We start from the raw sequence: 15,830 nt of genomic DNA on the forward strand, positions 1-15,830 counted from the left end.
TGAAAATTAAATTTTCAAATTCGAATATCTCCTAAGCTATAAGACTTAATTGATAGCTAAGACGGATTTTTGTAGTTATTGACGAGGAGATTCTATATATGATTTTTTTAAATCAGAAAGCAAACGAAGAAATATTATCGTATTAAATAATTAATATACCCGAGGTGTGCTAATTTGGGAACCCCTGCCCGCGCCCTTAGTGGGCCCATGCGGTATTTATTCAAAACTTTAACTCGACAACACTTCTTCTTTGCACATGTCAAATTTCATTAAAATCGGACCAACCGTTTAGAAGTTACAGATTTATTTCCCTATTTGTTTCCTATAACACTGTGCAGCGCCCTCTAGCGTGAGTTTTAGGTAAAAATAAATCTCAAAAATGGATTCCCCGACATAAAAAATAGTAAGATACCACAACTTTCTGGGATAATAAAAATATATAGGCATTGTTTTATCAAAGTTTTAATGAGTTTTTCTTGTTAGACAGCTTTCCAAAATCAACAACTTCAAATGCGTTAAACGAAATCTAGCGCTGAACTAAAAAAACCTTGAGGATTTTGTTATAGAAAATGTAAGCTTTAATTTGCTTTTGGTTTCATCCAATTCCGATTTTAGTTGTTGCACAGTGTTATTGACCGATCATCATGAAATTAGGTCGTAGTTTATGTATATATGAAAGTTAAAGTGATTTATAGAAGCGGGTCTTCTATGGGAGCTATGACTAATTACGGACCGATCATAATACTCTAATTTAATTCTTTGGTTTGTGTGCTACAGTTGCGAGCATAAAAAATGCAACGCTATGCTATGTGACCTTCAACTGGTATGATTTTTCTTATAACGGGATCCAATTCTTCCCATCTGCTTTTTTGTATTCTTTGTATTCTTATAAAATTTTTAGTAAAATCAGTGGTAAATTTGTACGAGCAAAAAAAGAGCAACTCTAAGGAAATTGACTTAATTTTTCAAATTTAAAAAAAAACAAGTAAGAGTGCTATATTCGGCTGTGCCGAATCTTATATACCCTTCACCAAATTATACTTCAAAATTTTAAAAATTTTTATTTAATCAAAATTTAATTTTTTTTCCAGTTTTTTAAATTTTTTGGAAAAAAAAATTTTTCGATTGTTATTTAAATTTTTTTTTTTTAAATTTTAAAATTTTTTTTTTTTTAAATTTTAAAATTTTTTTTTTAAATTTAAAAAATTTTTTTTTTGTTTTTTAAATTTTTTTTTTTTTTAAAAAAAATTCGGGTTAAAAATTTTTTCCCGATTTTGACCCATTGTAGGTCCAACTTACTATGGTCTTATATACGTCGTTGCAAATGTCTTTGAAATATCTATTATTAGATATCCATATTGTCTATATTAATGTCTTAGTAATCTAGATATAGGTAAAAAAATAGGTAAAAAATCGATGTTGTCTTGGTTTTTTCATCATATCTCAGCCATTTGTGGACCGATTTTGCTGATTTTAAATAGCAAAATTCTCGAAAGCATGTCTGACAGAATTATTGAAGATGTGGATCCCGAAGATATCTGGGGTCTTCAGAAAACTGATTTCAACAGACAGACAGACAGACAGACGGACAGACAGACAGACAGACAGACAGACAGACAGACAGACAGACAGACGGACATGGCTTAATCGACTCCGCTATCTATAAGGATCCAGAATATATATACTTTATAGGGTCGGAAATGAAAAATGTAGAAATTACAAACGGAATGACAAACTTATATATACCCTTCTCACGAAGCTGAAGGGTATAATAATTATAGAAAATTGTTCAAAGCTATAATACTGTTATAATACATTAATTTACTGTTAATACTAATAAATTCAAAGATATGATATCTACAAAGGATAACATAATTAACGAATGATGCATTTTCCGTTCAATATGGTGAATTGTTCGAAAACCAAGAAAATTTTAAGAATTTTTATTTATTTCTTTACCAATTTAAAATCTTACGGATATTCTTAATGAAAAAGAAATCAAATAATTTTGGTGGTTTGCCTAAAACTGAGTGCATAAGAGCTCAAGATCAAAAGGAAATGACTAGTTAATGTTAGAAGGGTGCTGAAATTTAATGTTAAAATAATATTTTCACAATCATATGACATCATGTGGTCTGTAAAAATTACAAATAATGAAATCATATTCAAATATCCATTTCATTTGGTATGTAAAGGAATTCCAAAACAGAGGAAGACAACTGTAAATAATATTAAATTTGACACTGTTCCTATTCCATAGAATCCTATCTTTAGCTTACGTTATTACCAGGGAAACCGGATATATGCTCTAAAAGAAGCGTTTTAAGCGCTTTAAATATGCAGTAACAACTTTAAAATATGCTCTTAAAATTTAAAAAATATGCTCTTAAAAAAAAACTTTTACATAGTTTTTAACCAAAAAATATACTTTTATTTAAAAAAAAATCAATACAATTCATTTCTAAAAAGGCAAAGTAACATAAAATAAACAAAAATAAAAAGAACTAAAACAAGTATAACAAAAAATAAATACAACATAAAAACAATAGGAACTTAAGTTATGAAAAGGCCTCGAGAGGTATATTTTGATGATATTTTATATAAATAATATAATATATAATTAAGGTTATTATCAGAGTTTAAAATTACTACTATATTAGTCAAAAAATTGCAAAAAAAATCATAATTTTACATGAAAACTGCAACAAATATTTAACAAGATAATATTTCATTGTATACATACTAAAAATATAAATACTATTTTCCAATTCCATATATGCACAAGCTTCATGGTAGAAATATTTGTCGCAGTTTTTCCAAAAATATTTTGCCTTACAAAATATTTTACGTTGCAGCTAGAAGACAAAATGAAAATTTTGCATTTTTAAATCTTTTGCTGCCTAAATATATGTATATTTTTGGTTAGCAAAAACAAATTAAATTGCTTGTGTATAATATACAAAAAATTACTACAAAAACATCATACATGTAAACAAATTACAGCGTGAAAACCATAAACTGCAAACGATATGCGCAGTGAAAAATTCAAACAATGAAAATATGGAAGATGCTAAAAGTAGACTGCCAAACCATACGAAGTTGAAAAATGTAAAATACGAAATTGTGTAAAGTTAAAAATGTTTAAAGCGAAAATGTTTATTTTTAAAATATTTCCGCCGCATATATGGTTTTGTTTTGCCGCATATAGTCATTGAGTAGAAAAATGTGAAAAAAACTATGAAGTTGATTTGGGTGTACAAAATAAAAATTGTATTGAAATGTGTGTTAATAAAGAATTTTAGTGCAATAAAATAGAAGTTTTATTTTTTGAGGTATGTAATTGTATGTATTGTGAAAGATAAATTAAATTAAATAAGATTCTGGACAAAGGATAGCTAGCGGAGGATATTATTATTGAATTTTTTGATTGATTGGCTTTTTTAATACGAATTCAAATGTATTCATGCTGGTGGTAATAGGAGTCCAGAAAAATTAGTAAGAAAAAAAATAATTTTGTATGTAAAGCGGTTAAAAAAGGATATATAATGCAACAACAAAATGTGACAACAACAGCCAAATACCATAAATAACAGGATCATTCATTTTATGAATAAAATCTATCATAATAAAGTGTTGTACATTCAAATGTTTCCTTTCGTAAAATTTGCAACAGGAGAACAAACAAAAAAATAAGCAGCATAGAAAATAATTGTGGAAGAACAATTTTATGTGTAAGATATAATGCAAAAAAGGCACAGGTATAATTACAACAGTAGCAAAAGGAAATTAACTGCAACAACATCAACTTATACACACAAGTAGGTAATTATGATATAAAATTGCTGTATGTGTGTACATACAACAACAATTTATGCAAAAATCATAAACAAATACATAAATAGGTTCAGTTGTGATCGTGAGTGATTTTGTAGCAGGAGAAAAAAAGGATAAAGAGGAATGATAGAAAATGTAAGTATCAACAAAAGAAAGGAAAAGAGTTAAAAAGGGATAGAAAATGCAACAACCAGATTATGGAAGGACACATGCATGAAAGCAAGAATAATTTATCACTACAAATGAATACAAAGAGGTTATAAATAACAGGAGATACGAAATTTAAGAAAGTTCCTGAAAATATAATTCTACAATGAAGAAAATTTTACTGTATACAAATATCAAGTGAGAGCGAAAATGATCGACTTTGTTTGTGTTTTTAAAATTTAATACATATGAATGAGCATTTAAAGTTTAAATGCTCATTCATATGTATCCATTCGTAGTATTTCTAACAGGAGAACAAAAAAACAAATAAGCAACAGAGAACAAATTATGCAACGAAGGCACAACAAATTTTTTACATAGGCACGAGTGCAGCAGGAGAAAAAGGAAATACAACAACAACTACTTAACTACTACCTCAAGTAATTTTGAAATGCAACTGTTGGTTGTGTGTCCTCTAGCTGCATAATGCAACAACAACACATTCAAAAAATAGGAACAAATACAAAGCAAAGGAATTTCTAGACATGTGGTGGAGTACCGTTGCAATTAATTGCATTTTGTTGTTTCTTTACTGTTAATGTAGAAAATTAAAAAGTCAACAACAACTTGTGCAATCTGAAATGTAAATGAGTATGATTGGCTGAGCGTTTGTAACAGGAGTAAAATAAAAAAAATATAGAATGCTAAAAAAAAATATATGTATTGTGAAGGATAGGAATGCAGTGAAAGTACATTCAAGAAGGTTATGAGCAAAGGATAGCGGATGATATTATTATTGCATTGTTTGTGTAGAACTGATTTTTGTTGAATACCGTTACAGATCATTTTTTATTACGCATTTTGGTTTATTTTTAGATCGAGGAATTTTTGTCATGTGCACTGAATTGTTGTTTTTTGTAAAGGATTTTTGTGCGTATTTGTTTTTTATTATTTGTACACTTGTCGTTGTGTCCGTTATTTTTTTTTCGCGAATAGTTGTAATATTGATTGCAGAATTATATTTTCAGGAACTTTCTTAAATTTCGTATCTCCTGTTATTTATAACCTCTTTGTATTCATTTGTAGTGATAAATTATTCTTGCTTTCATGCATGTGTCCTTCCATAATCTGGTTGTTGCATTTTCTATCCCTTTTTAACTATTTTCCTTTCTTTTGTTGATACTTACATTTTCTATCATTCCTCTTTATCCTTTTTTCTCCTGCTACAAAATCACTCACGATCACGACTGAACCTATTTATGTATTTCTTTATGATTTTTGCATAAATTGTTGTTGTATGTACACACATCCAGCAATTTTATATCATAATTACCTACTTGTGTGTATAAGTTGATGTTGTTGCAGTTAATTTCCTTTTGCTACTGTTGTAATTATACCTGTGCCTTTTTTGCATTATATCTTACACATAAAATTGTTCTTCCACAATTATTTTCTATGCTGCTTATTTTTTTGTTTGTTCTCCTGTTACAAATTTTACGAAAGGAAACATTTGAATGTACAACACTTTATTATGATAGATTTTATTCATAAAATGATTGATCCTGTTATTTATGGTATTTGGCTGTTGTTGTCACATTTTGTTGTTGCATTATATATCCTTTTTTAACCGCTTTACATACAAAATTATTTTTTTTCTTACTAATTTTTCTGGACTCCTATTACCACCAGCATGAATACATTTGAATTCGTATTAAAAAAGCCAATCAATCAAAAAATTCAATAATAATATCCTCCGCTAGCTATCCTGTGTCCAGAATCTTATTTAATTTAATTTATCTTTCACAATACATACAATTACATACCTCAAAAAATAAAACTTCTATTTTATTGCACTAAAATTCTTTATTAACACACATTTCAATACAATTTTTATTTTGTACACCCAAATCAACTTCATAGTTTTTTTCACATTTTTCTACTCAATGACTATATGCGGCAAAACAAAACCATATATGCGGCGGAAATATTTTAAAAATAAACATTTTCGCTTTAAACATTTTTAACTTTGCACAATTTCGTATTTTACATTTTTCAACTTCGTATGGTTTGGCAGTCTACTTTTAGCATCTTCCATATTTTCATTGTTTGAATTTTTCACTGCGCATATCGTTTGCAGTTTATGGTTTTCACGCTGCAATTTGTTTGCATGTATGATGTTTTTGTAGTAATTTTTTTGTATATTATACACAAGCAATTTCATTTGTTTTTGCTAACCAAAAATATACATATATTTAGGCAGCAAAAGATTTAAAAATGCAAAATTTTCATTTTGTCTTCTAGCTGCAACGTAAAATATTTTGTAAGGCAAAATATTTTTGGAAAAACTGCGACAAATATTTCTACCATGAAGCTTGTGCATATATGGCATTGGTTTATAGTTTGTATATTTTCAGTATTTGTGCACATTAATATGAAAACGATTCATATTTATTGCGCAGTCGGTAGTCAAATGTAAAAAACGTTTAACTAATTTTAAACCCTGGTTATTATTGCAATAAATTACAAAAATTTCAAATAAAAATCGTATTGGATCTGAAAACATTTTTATACATAGAATATGTTCTTTCGAACATACAAAGGCACAGTTGGTAAAAAGTAGTAAACAAAACGGCGGATATTTTTTTCGTTCTAACTTTGACAGTAAACAGTCAAAATTTCACATCCATATAAAAGCAAGCAGGTATTGTTTTAGTGACTACACCTTATTAAATTTATCAAATTACATTGACACATTGAGCACAATATTCACAATGGAAGTTATAACACTGTGCAACAAGAAAATCTTTCCGAATGAGACCAACTGGAAATGAAAGTAGATAATTAGTATACCAAAACCCCCAAAGGGTTTTTAAAAGTAAGCTCGTGTTTTAAAGTTATTCGCCTTTAAAGTTCAGCTTTTTTGATTAAAAATTTTTCATATATATTTTATGAATAATCTATTGAAGTAAGTCAATATTTATATAAAGTAATTTTAGTTGAATGTTCTAGTCATAATATACTTAAAATTCATTAATTTTAAAACTTTTTGCAGATTTATTTTTATAGTTTTTGGTACTTAGATACGCAATTACCAATTTTTGGAGAATTGCTGAATATTTCTGTAAAAGTATAGAGTAGTGGGTATCGTGTATCGAGTATTTGCCATATTGTTTGAGTACTCAATACTCAAAAGTAGTTACTCAATACTTTTAGACTTGTATTTTTACAATTTAATTTACAGGCAAATCCCGGTATAACGAATCTCACTTTAACGAAAATCCAATTTAACGCACGGCCAAATTCCTAACATTAACAACCTTATATAGCGAACTTTTCAAAAATTGTATGCTCGATATAACGAATGGAGAGAAAAAACAAACAAAATCACACAAACGACCAAATGTTTAACATTGACAACTTTATATAGCGAACATTTTGCAAAATGTACGCTCAATATAACAAACAGAAATCATAAAAAAACAAAGTAGTAAAGAATGTAAAAAAAATAAAATAAAATAAGTCGTTGCAGAACCGTTACTTTTTCAACTTTTCTTTTATAGTGTGTTTTTAAGTGCGCAAGTGCTCACGTGTATTAAATATGGGAAACCGTAAAAGAATTTCATTGAAAGAAAAAGTTAAGATTTTAGATGAATGCGAAAATGGTACAAGCCTTAATGAAGTTTCCGTTAAATATGGAATACCAAAATCGTCAATATGTACTTTAAAGAAAATGAAAATGGTGAATATCCCCTGATGGAAAAGGAGCTTTATTGCTGGTTTCTGGACCAGAGGAAAAAACACATTCCAGTCAATGGAATTGCTTTAAAAACCAAAGCTATAGAAATACAAAAAAGACTTTATAATGGTGTATTCCATGCAAGTGATGGTTGGCTGTCTAGATACAAAAAAAGATTCGGTGTAAGACTTCTTAAAGAATCTGGAGAGAAGTTATCATCTCGAGTTGATTTAGTGGAGCCCTTCAAAAAAAAATTGCATGAAATTATAGTTGAGCACAATCTAACACCTGATGTTATTTTCAATGCGGACGAAACTGGTCTCTATTGGAAAATGCTACCAGATAAAACGTTTGTTCACGCCGGAGAAAATACTGCACCAGGAAGAAAGCTATCGAAGGATAGAGTAACCGTTTTACTTTGCGCTAATGCATCTGGAACAAAAAAAAATAAACCTCTTCTTCTTGGAAAGGCAAAGAAGCCCCGCTCGTTTTGTAATAAAGTGTTCCTATAAATTATCTTCACACAAATAAAGCATGGATGAATTCTGGAATTTTCAAAATCTGGTTTTTTGAAATGTTTGTCGCTGAGGTTAGCATGATACTTTTCATTTTCATTCATTATGAGTCTTTATTTTAATTTTTTACAGGTTGAATCATTTTTTAGAATCGAAATCCCTTCCAATGAAGGCTTTATTAATCCTGGATAATGCACCAAGCCACCCTCCCGAAGAACAATTAGTAAAAACTACTAAAGATGCACAAATTTGGACGATATTCATGCCTCCTAATGTCACACCGCTCATCCAACCTATGCACAGTGGTAGGTGCTGTATGGAGTCGGCGGCCAAAAATACTTCCAGTGTAGGTATCAACTTGTAATTTCGGTCACGGCTTTATAAATATGTCAGAACTGTTTAATGATAAAATGGGAGTGTTTGATGACTTATACCCACCCCCTACCATACCTTAGCATCCAAATTCACCACAACGCTCAGTGCGAGGTTATGACATTCTAGTTAATCAAAATTCCATGTCTCGGTAATAAATAATAGTACATTTATAATTTTTGGTACAATATATAATAAGGATATTACACAAATTTTTTTAAAAAATGCGCGTAATTGTACAACTGTCACACCCACTCCCCATATAAGTGAAACTGTAAACTTTTTAAAATTGATAAAAAATTAAAAATCAATAAGAATTCTTACTAAAAAAATTGCAAACTAAATCTGGGTGTGGTCCGCCCGCTCATGTGAGTTTAATAAAATTGACTCCTTTTAGGCAAGCCAATCAGAATATGTATTTTGAACTTTTGTTTTTATACGATTGCATTTTTGCCAAAATTTTGAAATTTTTTTGCAATTATAATTTGAGCGTGTTTCTAAATTACTTTCTTCAAATGTGTAGCCCTCAATTTTAATATAGTTTTTCACGACATCCTTCACATTTCGAGCTTTTTCAGCATTTTAAGCACCAACATATGTGAGCGCGAAAGTTTGCAAATATAAGATGTGACTACTGCAAAAACAATTTATAATAAGGACCAAATTCATAAAGTAAAAATATTAAAAGTCCATGGAAAAGAAAAAAACAAACACAATTATTTACATGCATAACAATAACAAAGCAACGCGAACATAAACTAACAAAACACCTCACAAAAATTCAAAGTTGGACATCGAAAACAACGAGGCCGCGGTGTATGGGACATAAATCAAAGAGATGCAAAAGGATGCATTTTAGAATCTTGGAATATTAACTAATAAACCAGAAAAAATTCCATTGGAGACATCAGGGTGAAACACAACTAAAACTCTAGTTGAAATTGAAATATATGGTCGAACGAACACTAAAAATGACACTGGGCAAATATTAATTTTATAAAAAATACGCAAGAAGCTAAACACATTGTAATTATCTTAAAATTAAGTTAATACCTTCCAATTCAATATTCATTTTGATTTATTTCAAAAAAACATTTTTTTATATAGTTTTAATTATTTTAAAGTTGCGCTTAATTTTCCACTTTTTCACTCTGCAAAAACCAACTGTCAACATGCTCTCACTTTTGAAGCTATTCCTGAAGAGTATAGTTGGAATAAAACAAAGACAACTATAAATTTTAAAACCTTGTTTTTATAAGAAATAGTGATGACACATTTGGTGACAAACTTTTCACTTTGTTTTTTTATTTTTGGCCTATGGGATCGACCAGTGTGCTATGGATCAAAACGCCATACGTTTAGTTAAATTGCAATATAGAAACAGTTTATTGTCCAAAATTGTTTCATCAGGCGCTGAGGACATTACAATCTTCCTAAAAAGTCTGAATCTATATGATACAACGTTAATGATAAGTCTTGCCTGGAAAAATTTAAAGCCGGATACGTTGGCCAACTGTTGGCATAAAATTTTACAGCAAAACACTGATTATTTCGACGAGGAGGATGATATCCCATTAGCGCAATTATTGCAGGGGGATGAAATTGTTAGCATGAGACGTAGTTATCGACTTTTAAGTTCAGTTTTTCCAAACGTAAGCCTCATTCTATTTGTTTAAATTTGTAATTTATTTTCATGAAAATAATGAACCTGCAAAAAACGCTGATGCAATAAATTCATTTGAAACATGTATTCTGTGGAGTCAGCAGAACAACATCGATTATTCAAAGTCATTGGTCTTACGTGAAATCCAGGAAGAAGCAGTCCAAAAAAAATTACAAATTGGACAAAAACAAACATCAATTAGTGATTTTTTCCTCGCTGATTGATGTTTTATAAGCTGTATAATATGGAAAGACATTTACATATTTATTTGTGATCTCATTATTAAATAATTATTAATTATAGAATAAAATAAGTGTTTTTTTGTTTATCTAATAAAAATAAACTTAATTAAAAAATATCTCGATATAACGAATTTTTCAATTTAACGAATGGGCCTGACAACATATCGTTCGTTATACCGGGATTTACCAGTATTTAAATTTAACGGTTATGGTGCAAAAAATGCATCTCTACTGTAAATACAACTCAAATCAATATTAGAAATGCAACTCTTAGCGTAAACAATTTTCAAATCAGAATAAAATATTATTAAAAAAAACTGGAATAATAGTTAAAAAGTTCAAAATATTTATTGATATAATCTTGTAAACCTAAAATGTTTCTAAAAAGGAGTGATGTCTGCTAATTTATTTATTTATTTAAGTCAATGGATTAAATCCTTGCAGACTATTATGAAAATATATAGAATATAATTACAATGAATTTACAAAAAGTACAACAAATAATTAATCATTTAAAAAACGAATAATGTTATATTTAATTACACTTGTTTTAAGAGAAAAATCAATTAGATGATAAAGATTATTGAATTCGCAGTATAATCTCCTTATTGCATCAGCTTGGGCGTAGTTAGTTCTAACGTTTTTGACATACAGTGGCTTGAAATGACGTGACAATCGTTGAGGGACGTTGAAAGTAACATTATTTACAAGGAATTCGGAGCAGACTTCACCATTAATTATATTGATCATAAATGTTACATTAAGCATAGTTCTTCTACTGTGTAATGTAGGCAATTTTATTAACTTAAGTCTATCAATGTATGATGGAAGGTTTATTTCAGGATTCCAACGTAAACCACGTAAACAGAAGAGTAAGAATTGCTTTTGTACAGATTCTATTCGCTGAATATGAATGTTGTAATAAGGATCCCAGATAACAGAGCCATATTCCAATATAGGTCTTACTAAAGAGATGTAAAGTTGTTTTGTGATGTAGGGGTCGCTAAATTCCTTAGCCCAACGTTTTATAAATGCAAGTACACCTCTGGCTTTATTTATTGTCATAGTAATATGCGAAACAAAGTTTAATTTAGGGTCTAGTAAAATTCCAAGATCAAGAAAATTTTCAACAGAATCAAGCTGATAATTGCCCAAAGTATAGTTGGCGGGAACCTAATGGAATTAAACTTTTTTTAAGTTTAATTCCATTAGGTTTTGACTGCACCAAAAAAAGAAATTGTTGAGATCGGATTGGAGATAAAAATGATCCACATATTGAGAGAAGCTCAAAAAGATTTTGACATCATCCGCATACATTAGAATGTTGCAAAAATTTAAAACATCCGGAAGGTCATTGATGAACAGGGAGAAGAGAATAGGACCAAGGTGGCTCCCTTGAGGTACACCAGAAGTAACCAAAATATTTTTGGAGTATTTATTATTGAATTTAACACATTGAGTTCTATCCAAAAGATACGATTTTATCCAGTTTAGGCTGCGAGATGTTAAACCCAGAAGGTCCAGCTTAATAAAAAGAAGGTTGTGATTTACTTTATCAAAAGCTTTACTAAAATCGGTATATACGGCATCAGTTTGTTTTCTTTGGACAAATCCTTGGTTTACATGTGTTGTAAGATGAAGGACATTCGTTGTAGTAGAACAACCTTTCCGAAATCCGTGTTGACACGATGACAGTATAGATGATGATTGATGGTACATGTAATCAGTGATAAAATTCTCAAAAATCTTAGGAATTGCACTGAGTTTAGCAATGCCTCTATAATTGGAGATATCAGATTTATTACCGGATTTAAATAACGGAATAATGTAAGAAGAATTCCAAATTTTAGGAAAATAGCCATATTTAATGGATGTGTTGAACAACATTATTAATGGTTTTACCAACGATTGAGCACAATAATGTAAGATGCAGCTTGGAACACCATCAGGACCATAATTATACGAAATTTTTAGTTTATTTAAACTTTCCAATAAATCAACAGAGTCAATATACGGGAACGCTATATCACGGTTAGTGTATAATGAGTAGGGGTAACTATCAGAGACATATTGTGCATCCGAATATGTACTAGCAAAAAAATCAGCAAACATATTACATACGTTAACGTCATCGGAAGATTCACAATTGTTGAATTTCATTACAGAAGGATATCCATTTGTCTTTCTTTTAGAGTTGACAAAGTTGTAAAACGCTTTAGAGTTAAGTTTAAAATCATTTTTCATTTTAAGTAAATATTTATTATAAAGGAAATTGTTGAGAGTATTGTATTCAGCACGAGAAACTGAGTATTTACCATAATCTACGAGAGAGCCAGATTTTTTAAATTTTTTATAATATTTATTCTTTAAATTCTTTAGTTTAGTTAAATGTTTAGAATTCCAAGGAGGACCAGTGTGTTGGTAAAAACTGTGTTTTGGAGTGCATTCATCCATGAAAGAATATATTTTATTTTATGTCATCCAAAGTTGAATTGTTTAAGTATGGGACACACAGTAAATCATTCCAATTGGTATTAGATATTAACTCATTTAATTTAACGTAATTTGTTTGTTTAAAATTATAAACTTTCTCGTGGTTTATTAGAGTTGCGGATTTATGTGCAAGAGGCAATGTAAAAACAAGTTCGAATGTGTGGTGAAATCTATCTTCCGGTAAAGTAACAGGATCTGAGCGAGAAATTACACAATTGCATGTATCGTTTACAAATAACAAATCTAATAATTTTCCAAATTCATTAAAAACGTTATTTAGTTGATAAAGGCAGATATCGAATATATTATTTAAAAAATCATCGTCAAAGTTTTTAGATTTTGTTGGAATTATGTTAGGAGCATCAGGTAACTTTGTCCATGAAATAGTGGGCAGATTGAAATCACCAAAAACAAAAAAAGCATCATCTGTTTCAACAAGATCAGCAATCATTTTTATAGCATTTACATGTTGTTGATATACTAGTTCATTAGAATTAGGAGGTATGTATGAACAGGTGAGGTAGATTTTTTTATTTTTCAGTTTTATCATTACACTAATGAATTCAATATTTTCTGAAGAGCAGGACGAAATTGATTCAGAGGCAAAATGGCATGAAACTGCAATTAAAACACCACCGCCGTTTCGATCATTTCTATTATATCTGTAGATCTGATATTTATTGCAGAGAAGTTAAGAATTGAATACGTTGTCTTTCAGCCATGTTTCAGTAAAAACAATAACATCATAAGTAAAATCATAACTATTTATAAGAAGGTTTGACATTTTAGTGTTTAAGCCTCGAACATTCTGATAAATAAAGGTTAATCGATCAATAAGTTCACAATTCAGTTTTTTGAAATGTTGGAGTTTGAATTATCATTTAATCGGTGACCAGACGGAAGTACAGCAATGTTATGTTTTCTTGGATTATCTTTAAATTCATATTCACGTACCAAAGTATTTGCAGGCCAGAAATTAGGATTTACTATTTGTTCATAAAGATCGTGGGGAACATTGAGTTTGAAAGATGTAATCCTCCTAGGTTGTGCATACGAAAATTTATATGTGGTAAAGTCAGCTTCAAAATTCAATTTTGATTTTATGTAAAAGTTTATTTGTTCAACAGTAGTATCAGATGCGAAACGGGATATAAAAATAGATTTATTAGGCGGAATAATTTTTAAGCCAGTATTTGAAATTTGATTTGTAGCAGCATTTGAAGTACCAGCAATATTATCATAATTAACAAATGTAGCGGTAGTTTGCATATGTGAATATTCTGAATCCGATATAGTATTCAACATTGTAGCATAGTTATCGGGGTTACTCGTTGATGTACTTGGTGTAATTGAATCGGAATCAACAACACTGGAAACAGAAGCACCAGGACTTTGAGAAGCGTTTGTTTTATTTTTGGTTCTTGATGATTTTCGGCGTTTAGGAGAAGATTGCGGTGGAGAATTTAGACAATTTAATTGTTTAAATTCTTCATATAGATTTCCATAAGCTGCTATCTCACTGGACAGTGCAGATAATTTATTTTGAATATTTAGAAATGTATTTTTAGTGCTTTGATAAAAACGATAATATTCGACACCAATTTTTTGACAGGCATTGCAACACCAATGTAAACCTTTAGTTTTACACACAGCTTCAGCAACCAAACCGGACAATCCACTGCACTTAAAATGACACATGCCATGACAAAGCCAACAAACCACCATTCTTTCATCATCACCTGATAAAGTACAGTTTTTGTTGAGACATTTAAATTTATCTGCCATAGTAATTTCTTTAAGTGTATGTCGATAATGCCGATTATTGTTAAAGAATACAACGCTGAGATATGGCAGCACTGATAAAATTGACAGATTATATTCAGCAGAGCAAATGTTTATTTACGAAGAAATGTAATTCCAGTTGAGTGTAATTTTAATGATAATTAATAATTATTGTATATGTGTTTGTAAACAATAAAATTTATGATTTAACAATGAAAAATTAAGTATTTATAAATTATTTAAGACACAAGTGTAACATGCAACAGAATGCAATTTTATTACAGAACAAATTTAATTCACTTTAAATATTTAAACTGTTTATTATACCAAAAATAAAAATTAAAACACCAGAACTGAATATAAAGTACGTGCGTTTATGCGTATTTCAACTGGTAGATATCGAAAAATATATCGTTTTTAAATTTAAAAAAAAAATCCGTTAAAAGTATCGAATAGTATTGAGTACCCAAACGAAAAGTGTTGAGTAGTATTGAGTAATCAAAAGTAGTAGAATGTTGCAGCACTATTGCTGAACAAAGTATTAAGATGTTTTAATTTTTTGAAATCAAATCGTAGTTACCTGTTTTAATAGTGCAACTTTTTGTGAATTTGTGAACCATTATTTGTTAATAAAGTGAAAAGAAGTTTTTAAATAAAGTTAATTACTAAAAAAAATATTTTTAATGTAATAAAGTTTGTGAAATGTCTTGCAAAATAAACAATTTTTGTTACGTTTGTGGCCATTTCACACCACAAATGTTAAAACATGGTTCGTTTACAGAAGAATTTATATCTGTTGGGTAAAAATAGGTCTGACAGCTATCAGAGATCTGTTAACGCAATGATGAATGCTTTTTCTAAAATAGGCGTTACAAATTAAATTTTAAAAATTAAATATATATGAACAATTTTTACTCAAAAAAGCTGAACTTTAAAGGCGCATAACTTTAAAATACGAGCTAACTTTTTGGGGGTTTTGGTCTACTGATGTTCTATTATCACTTCCCGTTGGTCTCATTCGGGAAAGATTTAATGACCCGAAATTT

The 15,830-nt window shown here is 29.4% G+C and overlaps 1 protein-coding gene across 1 annotated transcript in view; it reads right to left on the reverse strand.

Moving 5' to 3' along the window:
* Nucleotides 1-15,830, reverse strand: part of Rbcn-3A (Rabconnectin-3A) — a 452,485-nt gene that overhangs the window by 60,277 nt on the left and 376,378 nt on the right. The gene's annotated exons all lie outside the window — the stretch shown is intronic.

The sequence above is a fragment of the Calliphora vicina genome, chromosome 4, assembly GCF_958450345.1.
Source record: "Calliphora vicina chromosome 4, idCalVici1.1, whole genome shotgun sequence".
Taxonomy (NCBI): Eukaryota; Metazoa; Arthropoda; class Insecta; order Diptera; family Calliphoridae; genus Calliphora; species Calliphora vicina.